The sequence below is a fragment of the Mauremys reevesii genome, linkage group 6 (genome assembly GCF_016161935.1).
Source record: "Mauremys reevesii isolate NIE-2019 linkage group 6, ASM1616193v1, whole genome shotgun sequence".
NCBI lineage: Eukaryota > Metazoa > Chordata > Testudines > Geoemydidae > Mauremys > Mauremys reevesii.
In genome coordinates, this window is record NC_052628.1 from 9,548,296 (window position 1) to 9,562,860 (window position 14,565).

The 14,565-nt window shown below is 58.8% G+C and overlaps 9 non-coding genes across 9 annotated transcripts; all 9 read right to left on the reverse strand.

Annotated features, from left to right (window-relative positions):
• Positions 1 to 933: 933 nt before the first annotated feature.
• TRNAP-CGG lies at positions 934 to 1,005 on the reverse strand. The gene has a single exon. It is a non-coding gene; the product is annotated as a tRNA-Pro (tRNA).
• A 956-nt stretch (positions 1,006 to 1,961) lies between these two features.
• Positions 1,962 to 2,033, reverse strand: TRNAP-UGG. The gene has a single exon. It is a non-coding gene; the product is annotated as a tRNA-Pro (tRNA).
• A 1,355-nt stretch (positions 2,034 to 3,388) lies between these two features.
• Positions 3,389 to 3,460, reverse strand: TRNAP-CGG. The gene has a single exon. It is a non-coding gene; the product is annotated as a tRNA-Pro (tRNA).
• Positions 3,461 to 4,407: 947 nt separating this feature from the next.
• Positions 4,408 to 4,479, reverse strand: TRNAP-UGG. Its single transcript has one exon. It is a non-coding gene; the product is annotated as a tRNA-Pro (tRNA).
• Positions 4,480 to 5,827: 1,348 nt separating this feature from the next.
• TRNAP-CGG lies at positions 5,828 to 5,899 on the reverse strand. The gene has a single exon. It is a non-coding gene; the product is annotated as a tRNA-Pro (tRNA).
• Positions 5,900 to 6,853: 954 nt separating this feature from the next.
• On the reverse strand, positions 6,854 to 6,925 carry TRNAP-UGG. The gene has a single exon. It is a non-coding gene; the product is annotated as a tRNA-Pro (tRNA).
• Positions 6,926 to 9,284: 2,359 nt separating this feature from the next.
• Positions 9,285 to 9,356, reverse strand: TRNAP-UGG. Its single transcript has one exon. It is a non-coding gene; the product is annotated as a tRNA-Pro (tRNA).
• Positions 9,357 to 11,976: 2,620 nt separating this feature from the next.
• TRNAP-UGG lies at positions 11,977 to 12,048 on the reverse strand. Its single transcript has one exon. It is a non-coding gene; the product is annotated as a tRNA-Pro (tRNA).
• A 1,352-nt stretch (positions 12,049 to 13,400) lies between these two features.
• Positions 13,401 to 13,472, reverse strand: TRNAP-CGG. Its single transcript has one exon. It is a non-coding gene; the product is annotated as a tRNA-Pro (tRNA).
• Between the last annotated feature and the right edge of the window lie 1,093 nt (positions 13,473 to 14,565).

Genomic DNA, 14,565 nt, shown 5'->3' on the forward strand with positions numbered 1-14,565 from the left:
AGGAAAGACTAGCCCCGGCCCGCCCCCCACGAATTTACAGGAGAGCAGCAAAGAAACCATGGCAAGGGCTTGTCCGGGATTTCTCGCAGCCTACGCGAGACTCCTATCTCTAGACCAACAAGCCTCTCTTGCCAGGAGGGGCTCGCACGCCTCGGAAGTCGGGAGAAACAACAGGCCGCTGTAGGCCTAAAGTTGAAAAGGACCGCGCCTCTCTTCAGCTTTCCAAGGTCACCTCCACGCTGGCTCTGTCGCACGCCTAGGGCAACAAACCACCTTTACACCCTAACGCCACTCTCACGCCACGGGACTGGGGAGAAAAACGCAGGCAAAAGTTGGGGGAAAAAAGAAAGGGAGAGTGGCAACCAGACCCTTTGGCGAGGGCTTGTCCGGGAGTTGACCCCGGGGCCTCTCGCACCCGAAGCCACACTGGGACTGGCAAGAGTCAACAAACCGTTTCTTTGGAGAACAGCCTTTTTTCAGATTTTTGCAACCAAACCAAGCCAAGCTCCACAAGAACAGGCAGAGTTAGCCCTAAAATGAAAAAATACCCCGCGTGCCTGACTTCACCTTTCCAAGGTCTCCTCCTCGCTCTCTCACGCCGTAAGTGAGAACCGTTCAGCCGGACCGAGGAACCAAATTCAGACCCTAACGCAGCCCTCACTCTTCGGGACGTTGGGGAGCAATAGGGGGAAAAAACGAACAAGCCATGAACAAACAAAGAAGCGCGCAATAGTCAGCCGCAAAGGCAGGCTTGGCAAGGGCCTGGATGAAACTGAGACCCGTGATCTCTTGCGCCCAAAAGCAGACTCACGCTCCTTTCCGACTCATCCTTTTGGAACTGTAAGGAAAGCAGCGTTTCCCAGGAGTTTCCAAAAACGGGCCCTGAAAGAGCCTGACGGCACGAAGGGAGGGCAGGAAACACGGCCTCGGGGAGGGCTTGTCCGGGATTTGAACCCGGGACCTCTCGCACCCGAAGCGAGAATCATACTCCTAGACCAACAAGCCACCTTTGGGTGTGGGGCCTGTCGTATGGCCTCAGAAGGTTAGGCCAAAACCCAAGCCGCCTGTAAATTTTCACCAGTTCTAACTGGTGCTCCTCCAGTGCCACGACGCCCTAGGCAACAGTCTGTGTGTGCTGTTGGTCGCCGGTCGGTAGCATGGAGTGCCTGCGTCTTTGCCTCCCAGGGAGGGATAGGTTGAGCCCTCGCCAGTGAGGAGAAGTGTGGGTAGAAGAAAAGATCCAGAAAGTCCCCCTTTCCGTCTGAGCGGGGTGCTCCCTTGTGGAGTCGGGGGTCCTGCCCCTGAGAGCTGTCCGGCTAGGGTGCGGGCGCCCCCAGGTCTGTGTGCACTTTTGTGTCTGAGGCGTGCGCTGGGTTCTTGTCTTGGGGCTGGGAGCGTGTGCCTGTGCCCAGTGGAGGGCTGGTGTGCGGGGAGCTGTCAAGCTTGTCCTCCTGCGTAGGCCCACAGGTAAGCCTCCCCCCATGGTCGGGGTTTCCATCGGAAAGGCTCCCCAGCGTGGTGTAGAGCTGGACGGTTAAGCCTCCCTGCGTGGCTTGCGGTGGGGCGCATGAAGGCCCGGCGGGCGTCATTTGTGGGGACACGGCGTCAGGAAAGGATTTGGGCCACCAGGTCAACCCCTTTGGGTCCAATGGGCGGAGGATGCCGCTGTCTCCATGTGCCCCCACCTCGAGCCGGTTCCCCCGCCAGTGGCTGAGACGGCTGCCCAGCCTCCCCTGGCCCGCGCCCCCAGTTGCCCTTGCGCCACGTGCTCAAGATGGCCCTGCCCACACTGGAGGAGGCGGCCACTCGGGCCGGCCCTCTGCAACCCTAGCTCCCAGGCTCTGCCGGCCACCAGGGCAACCCGGCACTCCCTTCGGACGCTAAGGCAGCTGTGGCTCGACAGACGGTTGGAGCAAAAACACAGGCTGGGTGAATCGCACCATCCGAGAGAGTTCGCGCAAGGGCTTGTCCGGGATTTGAACCCGGGACCTCTTGCTCCCAAAGCAAGAATCATGCTCCTAGACCAACAAGCCACACCCCCAGGTGCTGGACATGCCCTGGCCCCTCAGAGTGAACCAAACAAAACGCTCACTGTGCTGATGAGGTTTCGCTCCCCCGCCAGGACTGGAAGGCGTTACGGTGGCCAGCTAGGCCTATCAACGCCGCCAACGGGCTGCACCTGGAGCAAGAGCCAGGGAGCAGAGATGGAGTGCAAGCGGACTCAGCTGGGCAGGAACGGGCAGGGCCTCTAAAGCCAGGAAGCCGGCAACAGACAGAGGTTGCTGCTGCTGGGAAAGGGCACTCGCTCCCTGGGAGGATTTGCAGCTGGTACACCCGGAGCCAGGAGGGAAACCAGGACTTTTAGGAAGCAGTCCAGGGAAGGAGCAGCGGTGAGCGGACCCGTGCCGCCACGCGAACCGAATAGAAAGAACAGCAGGAAAAGCACCCCCAGGGAAAGACTAGCCCCCGGCCCGCCCCCCACGAATTTACAGGAGAGCAGCAAAGAAACCATGGCAAGGGCTTGTCCGGGATTTCTCGCAGCCTACGCGAGACTCCTATCTCTAGACCAACAAGCCTCTCTTGCCAGGGAGGGGCTCGGCACGCCTCGGAAGTCGGGGAGAAACAACAGGCCGCTGTAGGCCTAAAGTTGAAAAGGACCGCGCCTCTCTTCAGCTTTCCAAGGTCACCTCCACGCTGGCTCTGTCGCACGCCTAGGGCAACAAACCACCTTTACACCCTAACGCCACTCTCACGCCACGGGACTGGGGAGAAAAACGCAGGCAAAAGTTGGGGGAAAAAAGAAAGGGAGAGTGGCAACCAGACCCTTTGGCGAGGGCTTGTCCGGGAGTTGACCCCGGGGCCTCTCGCACCCGAAGCCACACTGGGACTGGCAAGAGTCAACAAACCGTTTCTTTGGAGAACAGCCTTTTTTCAGATTTTTGCAACCAAACCAAGCCAAGCTCCACAAGAACAGGCAGAGTTAGCCCTAAAATGAAAAAATACCCCGCGTGCCTGACTTCACCTTTCCAAGGTCTCCTCCTCGCTCTCTCACGCCGTAAGTGAGAACCGTTCAGCCGGACCGAGGAACCAAATTCAGACCCTAACGCAGCCCTCACTCTTCGGGACGTTGGGGAGCAATAGGGGGAAAAAACGAACAAGCCATGAACAAACAAAGAAGCGCGCAATAGTCAGCCGCAAAGGCAGGCTTGGCAAGGGCCTGGATGAAACTGAGACCCGTGATCTCTTGCGCCCAAAAGCAGACTCACGCTCCTTTCCGACTCATCCTTTTGGAACTGTAAGGAAAGCAGCGTTTCCCAGGAGTTTCCAAGAACGGGCCCCGAAAGAGCCTGACGGCGCAAAGGGAGGGCAGGAAACACGGCCTCGGGGAGGGCTTGTCCGGGATTTGAACCCGGGACCTCTCGCACCCGAAGCGAGAATCATACTCCTAGACCAACAAGCCACCTTTGGGTGTGGGGCCTGTCGTATGGCCTCAGAAGGTTAGGCCAAAACCCAAGCCGCCTGTAAATTTTCACCAGTTCTAACTGGTGCTCCTCCAGTGCCACGACGCCCTAGGCAACAGTCTGTGTGTGCTGTTGGTCGCCGGTCGGTAGCATGGAGTGCCTGCGTCTTTGCCTCCCAGGGAGGGATAGGTTGAGCCCTCGCCAGTGAGGAGAAGTGTGGGTAGAAGAAAAGATCCAGAAAGTCCCCTTTCCGTCTGAGCGGGGTGCTCCTTGTGGAGTCGGGGTCCTGCCCTGAGAGCTGTCCGGCTAGGGTGCGGGTGCCCCCAGGTCTGTGTGCACTTTTGTGTCTGAGGCGTGCGCTGGGTTCTTGTCTTGGGGCTGGGAGCGTGTGCCTGTGCCCAGTGGAGGGCTGGTGTGCGGGGAGCTGTCAAGCTTGTCCTCCTGCGTAGGCCCACAGGTAAGCCTCCCCCCATGGTCGGGGTTTCCATCGGAAAGGCTCCCCAGCGTGGTGTAGAGCTGGACGGTTAAGCCTCCCTGCGTGGCTTGCGGTGGGGCGCATGAAGGACCGGTGGGCGTCATTTGTGGGGACACGGCGTCAGGAAAGGATTTGGGCCACCAGGTCAACCCCTTTGGGTCCAATGGGCGGAGGATGCCGCTGTCTCCCTGTGCCCCCACCTCGAGCCGGTTCCCGCCAGTGGCTGAGACGGCTGCCCAGCCTCCTGGCCCGCGCCCCAGTTGCCCTTGCGCCACGTGCTCAAGATGGCCCTGCCCACACTGGAGGAGGCGGCCACTCGGGCCGGCCCTCTGCAACCCTAGCTCCCAGGCTCTGCCGGCCACCAGGGCAACCCGGCACTCCCTTCGGACGCTAAGGCAGCTGTGGCTCGACAGACGGTTGGAGCAAAAACACAGGCCGGGTGAATCGCACCATCTGAGAGAGCTCCCGCAAGGGCTTGTCCGGGATTTGAACCCGGGACCTCTTGCTCCCAAAGCAAGAATCATGCTCCTAGACCAACAAGCCACACCCCCAGGTGCTGGACATGCCCTGGCCCCTCAGAGTGAACCAAACAAAACGCTCACTGTGCTGATGAGGTTTCGCTCCCCCGCCAGGACTGGAAGGCGTTACGGTGGCCAGCTAGGCCTATCAACGCCGCCAACGGGCTGCACCTGGAGCAAGAGCCAGGGAGCAGAGATGGAGTGCAAGCGGACTCAGCTGGGCAGGAACGGGCAGGGCCTCTAAAGCCAGGAAGCCGGCAACAGACAGAGGTTGCTGCTGCTGGGAAAGGGCACTCGCTCCCTGGGAGGATTTGCAGCTGGTACACCCGGAGCCAGGAGGGAAACCAGGACTTTTAGGAAGCAGTCCAGGAAGGAGCAGCGGTGAGCGGACCCGTGCCGCCACGCGAACCGAATAGAAAGAACAGCAGGAAAAGCACCCCAGGGAAAGACTAGCCCCCGGCCCGCCCCACCCGAATTTACAGGAGAGCAGCAAAGAAACCATGGCAAGGGCTTGTCCGGGATTTCTCGCAGCCTACGCGAGACTCCTATCTCTAGACCAACAAGCCTCTCTTGCCAGGAGGGCTCGCACGCCTCGGAAGTCGGGAGAAACAACAGGCCGCTGTAGGCCTAAAGTTGAAAAGGACCGCGCCTCTCTTCAGCTTTCCAAGGTCACCTCCACGCTGGCTCTGTCGCACGCCTAGGGCAACAAACCACCTTTACACCCTAACGCCACTCTCACGCCACGGGACTGGGGAGAAAAACGCAGGCAAAAGTTGGGGGAAAAAAGAAAGGGAGAGTGGCAACCAGACCCTTTGGCGAGGGCTTGTCCGGGAGTTGACCCCGGGGCCTCTCGCACCCGAAGCCACACTGGGACTGGCAAGAGTCAACAAACCGTTTCTTTGGAGAACAGCCTTTATTCAGATTATTGCAACCAAACCAAGCCAACCTCCACAAGAACAGGCAGAGTTAGCCCTAAAATGAAAAAAATACCCCGCGTGCCTGACTTCACCTTTCCAAGGTCTCCTCCTCGCTCTCTCACGCCGTAAGTGAGAACCGTTCAGCCGGACCGAGGAACCAAATTCAGACCCTAACGCAGCCCTCACTCTTCGGGACGTTGGGGAGCAATAGGGGGAAAAAACGAACAAGCCATGAACAAACAAAGACGCGCAATAGTCAGCCGCAAAGGCAGGCTTGGCAAGGGCCTGGATGAAACTGAGACCCGTGATCTCTTGCGCCCAAAAGCAGACTCACGCTCCTTTCCGACTCATCCTTTTGGAACTGTAAGGAAAGCAGCGTTTCCCAGGAGTTTCCAAAAACGGGCCCCGAAAGAGCCTGACAGCGCGAAGGGAGGGCAGGAAACACGGCCTCGGGGAGGGCTTGTCCGGGATTTGAACCCGGGACCTCTCGCACCCGAAGCGAGAATCATACTCCTAGACCAACAAGCCACCTTTGGGTGTGGGGCCTGTCGTATGGCCTCAGAAGGTTAGGCCAAAACCCAAGCCGCCTGTAAATTTTCACCAGTTCTAACTGGTGCTCCTCCAGTGCCACGACGCCCTAGGCAACAGTCTGTGTGTGCTGTTGGTCGCCGGTCGGTAGCATGGAGTGCCTGCGTCTTTGCCTCCCAGGGAGGGATAGGTTGAGCCCTCGCCAGTGAGGAGAAGTGTGGGTAGAAGAAAAGATCCAGAAAGTCCCCCTTTCCGTCTGAGCGGGGTGCTCCCTTGTGGAGTCGGGGGTCCTGCCCCTGAGAGCTGTCCGGCTAGGGTGCGGGCGCCCCCAGGTCTGTGTGCACTTTTGTGTCTGAGGCGTGCGCTGGGTTCTTGTCTTGGGGCTGGGAGCGTGTGCCTGTGCCCAGTGGAGGGCTGGTGTGCGGGGAGCTGTCAAGCTCGTCCTCCTGCGTAGGCCCACAGGTAAGCCTCCCCCCATGGTCGGGGTTTCCATCGGAAAGGCTCCCCAGCGTGGTGTAGAGCTGGACGGTTAAGCCTCCCTGCGTGGCTTGCGGTGGGGCGCATGAAGGCCCGGCGGGCGTCATTTGTGGGGACACGGCCTCAGGAAAGGATTTGGGCCACCAGGTCAACCCCTTTGGGTCCAATGGGCGGAGGATGCCGCTGTCTCCCTGTGCCCCCACCTCGAGCCGGTTCCCCCGCCAGTGGCTGAGACGGCTGCCCAGCCTCCCCTGGCCCGCGCCCCCAGTTGCCCTTTGCGCCACGTGCTCAAGATGGCCCTGCCCACACTGGAGGAGGCGGCCACTCGGCCGGCCCTCTGCAACCCTAGCTCCCAGGCTCTGCCGCCACCAGGGCAACCCGGCACTCCTTCGGACGCTAAGGCAGCTGTGGCTCGACAGGCGGTTGGAGCAAAAACACAGGCCGGGTGAATCGCACCATCCGAGAGAGCTCCCGCAAGGGCTTGTCCGGGATTTGAACCCGGGACCTCTTGCTCCCAAAGCAAGAATCATGCTCCTAGACCAACAAGCCACACCCCCAGGTGCTGGACATGCCCTGGCCCCTCAGAGTGAACCAAACAAAACGCTCACTGTGCTGATGAGGTTTCGCTCCCCCGCCAGGACTGGAAGGCGTTACGGTGGCCAGCTAGGCCTATCAACGCCGCCAACGGGCTGCACCTGGAGCAAGAGCCAGGAGCAGAGATGGAGTGCAAGCGGACTCAGCTGGGCAGGAACGGGCAGGGCCTCTAAAGCCAGGAAGCCGGCAACAGACAGAGGTTGCTGCTGCTGGGAAAGGGCACTCGCTCCTGGGAGGATTTGCAGCTGGTACACCCGAGCCAGGAGGAAACCAGGACTTTTAGGAAGCAGTCCAGGGAAGGAGCAGCGGTGAGCGGACCCGTGCCGCCACGCGAACCGAATAGAAAGAACAGCAGGAAAAGCACCCCAGGGAAAGACTAGCCCCCGGCCCGCCCCCCACGAATTTACAGGAGAGCAGCAAAGAAACCATGGCAAGGGCTTGTCCGGGATTTCTCGCAGCCTACGCGAGACTCCTATCTCTAGACCAACAAGCCTCTCTTGCCAGGGAGGGCTCGCACGCCGGAAGTCGGGAGAAACAACAGGCCGCTGTAGGCCTAAAGTTGAAAAGGACCGCGCCTCTCTTCAGCTTTCCAAGGTCACCTCCACGCTGGCTCTGTCGCACGCCTAGGGCAACAAACCACCTTTACACCCTAACGCCACTCTCACGCCACGGGACTGGGGAGAAAAACGCAGGCAAAAGTTGGGAAAAAGAAAGGGAGAGTGGCAACCAGACCCTTTGGCGAGGGCTTGTCCGGGAGTTGACCCCGGGGCCTCTCGCACCCGAAGCCACACTGGGACTGGCAAGAGTCAACAAACCGTTTCTTTGGAGAACAGCCTTTTTTCAGATTTTTGCAACCAAACCAAGCCAAGCTCCACAAGAACAGGCAGAGTTAGCCCTAAAATGAAAAAATACCCCGCGTGCCTGACTTCACCTTTCCAAGGTCTCCTCCTCGCTCTCTCACGCCGTAAGTGAGAACCGTTCAGCCGGACCGAGGAACCAAATTCAGACCCTAACGCAGCCCTCACTCTTCGGGACGTTGGGGAGCAATAGGGGGAAAAAACGAACAAGCCATGAACAAACAAAGAAGCGCGCAATAGTCAGCCGCAAAGGCAGGCTTGGCAAGGGCCTGGATGAAACTGAGACCCGTGATCTCTGCGCCCAAAAGCAGACTCACGCTCCTTTCCGACTCATCCTTTTGGAACTGTAAGGAAAGCAGCGTTTCCCAGGAGTTTCAAAAACGGGCCCGAAAGAGCCTGGACGGCGCAAGGGAGGGCAGGAAACACGGCCTCGGGAGGGCTTGTCCGGGATTTGAACCGGGACCTCGCACCGAGCGAGAATCATACTCCTAGACCAACAAGCCACCTTTGGGTGGGGGTCCTGTCGTATGGCCTCAGAAGGTTAGGCCAAAACCCAAGCCGCCTGTAAATTTTCACCAGTTCTAACTGGTGCTCCTCCAGTGCCACGACGCCCTAGGCAACAGTCTGTGTGTGCTGTTGGTCGCCGGTCGGTAGCATGGAGTGCCTGCGTCTTTGCCTCCCAGGGAGGGATAGGTTGAGCCCTCGCCAGTGAGGAGAAGTGTGGGTAGAAGAAAAGATCCAGAAAGTCCCCCTTTCCGTCTGAGCGGGTGCTCCCTTGTGGAGTCGGGGTCCTGCCCCTGAGAGCTGTCCGGCTAGGGTGCGGGCGCCCCCAGGTCTGTGTGCACTTTTGTGTCTGAGGCGTGCGCTGGGTTCTTGTCTTGGGGCTGGGAGCGTGTGCCTGTGCCCAGTGGAGGGCTGGTGTGCGGGGAGCTGTCAAGCTCGTCCTCCTGCGTAGGCCCACAGGTAAGCCTCCCCCCATGGTCGGGGTTTCCATCGGAAAGGCTCCCCAGCGTGGTGTAGAGCTGGACGGTTAAGCCTCCCTGCGTGGCTTGCGGTGGGGCGCATGAAGGCCCGGCGGGCGTCATTTGTGGGGACACGGCGTCAGGAAAGGATTTGGGCCACCAGGTCAACCCCTTTGGGTCCAATGGGCGGAGGATGCCGCTGTCTCCCTGTGCCCCCACCTCGAGCCGGTTCCCCCGCCAGTGGCTGAGACGGCTGCCCAGCCTCCCCTGGCCCGCGCCCCCAGTTGCCCTTGCGCCACGTGCTCAAGATGGCCCTGCCCACACTGGAGGAGGCGGCCACTCGGGCCGGCCCTCTGCAACCCTAGCTCCCAGGCTCTGCCGGCCACCAGGGCAACCCGGCACTCCCTTCGGACGCTAAGGCAGCTGTGGCTCGACAGACGGTTGGAGCAAAAACACAGGCTGGGTGAATCGCACCATCCGAGAGAGCTCGCGCAAGGGCTTGTCCGGGATTTGAACCCGGGACCTCTTGCTCCCAAAGCAAGAATCATGCTCCTAGACCAACAAGCCACACCCCCAGGTGCTGGACATGCCCTGGCCCCTCAGAGTGAACCAAACAAAACGCTCACTGTGCTGATGAGGTTTCGCTCCCCCCGCCAGGACTGGAAGGCGTTACGGTGGCCAGCTAGGCCTATCAACGCCGCCAACGGGCTGCACCTGGAGCAAGAGCCAGGGAGCAGAGATGGAGTGCAAGCGGACTCAGCTGGGCAGGAACGGGCAGGGCCTCTAAAGCCAGGAAGCCGGCAACAGACAGAGGTTGCTGCTGCTGGGAAAGGGCACTCGCTCCCTGGGAGGATTTGCAGCTGGTACACCCGGAGCCAGGAGGGAAACCAGGACTTTTAGGAAGCAGTCCAGGGAAGGAGCAGCGGTGAGCGGACCCGTGCCGCCACGCGAACCGAATAGAAAGAACAGCAGGAAAAGCACCCCCAGGGAAAGACTAGCCCCCGGCCCGCCCCCCACGAATTTACAGGAGAGCAGCAAAGAAACCATGGCAAGGGCTTGTCCGGGATTTCTCGCAGCCTACGCGAGACTCCTATCTCTAGACCAACAAGCCTCTCTTGCCAGGAGGGCTCGCACGCCTCGGAAGTCGGGAGAAACAACAGGCCGCTGTAGGCCTAAAGTTGAAAAGGACCGCGCCTCTCTTCAGCTTTCCAAGGTCACCTCCACGCTGGCTCTGTCGCACGCCTAGGGCAACAAACCACCTTTACACCCTAACGCCACTCTCACGCCACGGGACTGGGGAGAAAAACGCAGGCAAAAGTTGGGGAAAAAGAAAGGGAGAGTGGCAACCAGACCCTTTGGCGAGGGCTTGTCCGGGAGTTGACCCGGGGCCTCTCGCACCCGGCCACACTGGGACTGGCAAGAGTCAACAAACCGTTTCTTTGGAGAACAGCCTTTTTCAGATTTTTGCAACCAAACCAAGCCAAGCTCCACAAGAACAGGCAGAGTTAGCCCTAAAATGAAAAATACCCGCGTGCCTGACTTCACCTTTCCAAGGTCTCCTCCTCGCTCTCTCACGCCGTAAGTGAGAACCGTTCAGCCGGACCGAGGAACCAAATTCAGACCCTAACGCAGCCCTCACTCTTTGGGACGTTGAGGAGCAATAGGGGAAAAAGCGAACAAGCCATGAACAAACAAAGAAGCGCGCAATAGTCAGCCGCAAAGGCAGGCTTGGCAAGGGCCTGGATGAAACTGAGACCCGTGATCTCTTGCGCCCAAAAGCAGACTCACGCTCCTTTCCGACTCATCCTTTTGGAACTGTAAGGAAAGCAGCGTTTCCCAGGAGTTTCAAAAACAGGCCCGAAAGAGCCTGGCGGCGCGAAGGGAGGGCAGGAAACACGGCCTCGGGAGGGCTTGTCGGGATTTGAACCGGGACCTCGCACCCGGCGAGAATCATACTCCTAGACCAACAAGCCACCTTTGGGTGGGGCTGTCGTATGGCCTCAGAAGGTTAGTGTGCTGTTGGTCGCCGGTCGGGGCATGGAGTGCTGCGTCTTTGCCTCCCAGGGAGGACGTTGGGGGGCAATATAGGGGGAAACGAACAAGCCATGAACAACAAAGAAAGCGGCGCAATAGTCAGCCGCAAGCAGGCAAGGCTTGGGCCCTGATGTCGCACCCGGCGAGAATCATACTCCTAGACCAACAAGCCACCTTTGGGTGGGGTCCTGTCGTATGGCCTCAGAAGGTTAGGCCAAAACCCAAGCCGCCTGTAAATTTTCACCAGTTCTAACTGGTGCTCCTCCAGTGCCACGACGCCCTAGGCAACAGTCTGTGTGTGCTGTTGGTCGCCGGTCGGTAGCATGGAGTGCCTGCGTCTTTGCCTCCCAGGGAGGGATAGGTTGAGCCCTCGCCAGTGAGGAGAAGTGTGGGTAGAAGAAAAGATCCAGAAAGTCCCCCTTTCCGTCTGAGCGGGGTGCTCCCTTGTGGAGTCGGGGGTCCTGCCCCTGAGAGCTGTCCGGCTAGGGTGCGGGCGCCCCCAGGTCTGTGTGCACTTTTGTGTCTGAGGCGTGCGCTGGGTTCTTGTCTTGGGGCTGGGAGCGTGTGCCTGTGCCCAGTGGAGGGCTGGTGTGCGGGGAGCTGTCAAGCTCGTCCTCCTGCGTAGGCCCACAGGTAAGCCTCCCCCCATGGTCGGGGTTTCCATCGGAAAGGCTCCCCAGCGTGGTGTAGAGCTGGACGGTTAAGCCTCCCTGCGTGGCTTGCGGTGGGGCGCATGAAGGCCCGGCGGGCGTCATTTGCGGTGGGGCGCATGAAGGCCCGGCGGGCGCCCGACGGCGTCAGGAAAGGATTTGGGCCACCAGGTCAACCCCTTTGGGTCCAATGGGCGGAGGATGCCGCTGTCTCCCTGTGCCCCCACCTCGAGCCGGTTCCCCCGCCAGTGGCTGAGACGGCTGCCCAGCCTCCCCTGGCCCGCGCCCCCAGTTGCCCTTGCTCCACGTGCTCAAGATGGCCCTGCCCACACTGGAGGAGGCGGCCACTCGGGCCGGCCCTCTGCAACCCTAGCTCCCAGGCTCTGCCGGCCACCAGGGCAACCCGGCACTCCCTTCGGACGCTAAGGCAGCTGTGGCTCGACAGACGGTTGGAGCAAAAACACAGGCCGGGTGAATCGCACCATCCGAGAGAGCTCCCGCAAGGGCTTGTCCGGGATTTGAACCCGGGACCTCTTGCTCCCAAAGCAAGAATCATGCTCCTAGACCAACAAGCCACACCCCCAGGTGCTGGACATGCCCTGGCCCCTCAGAGTGAACCAAACAAAACGCTCACTGTGCTGATGAGGTTTCGCTCCCCCGCCAGGACTGGAAGGCGTTACGGTGGCCAGCTAGGCCTATCAACGCCGCCAACGGGCTGCACCTGGAGCAAGAGCCAGGGAGCAGAGATGGAGTGCAAGCGGACTCAGCTGGGCAGGAACGGGCAGGGCCTCTAAAGCCAGGAAGCCGGCAACAGACAGAGGTTGCTGCTGCTGGGAAAGGGCACTCGCTCCCTGGGAGGATTTGCAGCTGGTACACCCGGAGCCAGGAGGGAAACCAGAACTTTTAGGAAGCAGTCCAGGGAAGGAGCAGCGGTGAGCGGACCCGTGCCGCCACGCGAACCGAATAGAAAGAACAGCAGGAAAAGCACCCCCAGGGAAAGACTAGCCCCCGGCCCGCCCCCCACGAATTTACAGGAGAGCAGCAAAGAAACCATGGCAAGGGCTTGTCCGGGATTTCTCGCAGCCTACGCGAGACTCCTATCTCTAGACCAACAAGCCTCTCTTGCCAGGAGGGCTCGCACGCCTCGGAAGTCGGGGAGAAACAACAGGCCGCTGTAGGCCTAAAGTTGAAAAGGACCGCGCCTCTCTTCAGCTTTCCAAGGTCACCTCCACGCTGGCTCTGTCGCACGCCTAGGGCAACAAACCACCTTTACACCCTAACGCCACTCTCACGCCACGGGACTGGGGAGAAAAACGCAGGCAAAAGTTGGGGGAAAAAAGAAAGGGAGAGTGGCAACCAGACCCTTTGGCGAGAGCTTGTCCGGGAGTTGACCCCGGGGCCTCTCGCACCCGAAGCCACACTGGGACTGGCAAGAGTCAACAAACCATTTCTTTGGAGAACAGCCTTTTTTCAGATTTTTGCAACCAAACCAAGCCAAGCTCCACAAGAACAGGCAGAGTTAGCCCTAAAATGAAAAAATACCCCGCGTGCCTGACTTCACCTTTCCAAGGTCTCCTCCTCGCTCTCTCACGCCGTAAGTGAGAACCGTTCAGCCGGACCGAGGAACCAAATTCAGACCCTAACGCAGCCCTCACTCTTCGGGACGTTGGGGAGCAATAGGGGGAAAAAACGAACAAGCCATGAACAAACAAAGAAGCGCGCAATAGTCAGCCGCAAAGGCAGGCTTGGCAAGGGCCTGGATGAAACTGAGACCCGTGATCTCTTGCGCCCAAAAGCAGACTCACGCTCCTTTCCGACTCATCCTTTTGGAACTGTAAGGAAAGCAGCGTTTCCCAGGAGTTTCCAAAAACGGGCCCCGAAAGAGCCTGACGGCGCGAAGGGAGGGCAGGAAACACGGCCTCGGGGAGGGCTTGTCCGGGATTTGAACCCGGGACCTCTCGCACCCGAAGCGAGAATCATACTCCTAGACCAACAAGCCACCTTTGGGTGTGGGGCCTGTCGTATGGCCTCAGAAGGTTAGGCCAAAACCCAAGCCACCTGTAAATTTTCACCAGTTCTAACTGGTGCTCCTCCAGTGCCACGACGCCCTAGGCAACAGTCTGTGTGTGCTGTTGGTCGCCGGTAGGTGTGTTGTGAATATTCCACGTCTGGTTTCTACCTTAGGGCTCTGTGTTATCCCCATTCTATTTCTGGCTTTTTTAAAAAAAAAATTGTCGTTGTTCATGAGTTTTTAGGCATTTCATCTACCACTTCTGTTAAGGGTCCACTTAGCTGGAACCTCACCTCCAACATATACTGGTCTGTAGCGGTCCTGTATCCAAGGCATGTGCTTTCAAAATTTTCTATGGAGGCCTTTATATCATTGCTTACCGTGTTCTTTGGGAATTTCTTGGAATGGGGAGCCTTACCTCTAGTAGGACTGTTTAAGGTTTGCTGGTAGACCCAACTTAACCCTTTCCAGCTCTAAGAGCTTTATTTCTAACTCCGACTCCAAGCGTTTTGCCTCTTCCTCCATGTGTTTCTCCTCCATTTCCGTCTCCAAGTGCTTTTCCTCTGCCTCCTGGCATTTCACCTCTTTTCTCTCCTCCATCTCGAACTCCAAGTGCTTTAAGTCTATTTGTCTTTCATGTTCCTTCTGTTTTCCTTCAGCCTCCAGTCTGGCTAATTCCAGTTTCTTCTGGACCTCACTTTCGGTCATCTTTGCTAACCTTCCTGACCTTAGCCTAACCTTGCCTGAGAGCTAGGGAAAAAAAACCAAAAAACCCAAACCAGCTTGTATTCCCTTGCTGTATTTTAACTACTCTGCCCTCAGGCAAAGAAAAAAAACTCTAGCTGCTTTTCGCTAAAAAAAAAATGTCCTTTTAAAATCCTGAGGTCTGTTCTTCTGGTTCAAAATGATCCCAGCGCATTGCCACCATGTCAGGATTCCCTCCTCACTCTGAGCTCTGCTGTACAGATGTGGGGACCCGCATGAAAGACCCCCTAAGCTTATATTCTACCACCTTAGGTTAAAAACTTCCCCAAGGCACAAATTCCTTTCCTTGTCTTTCTACGGTATTGCCACCACCAAG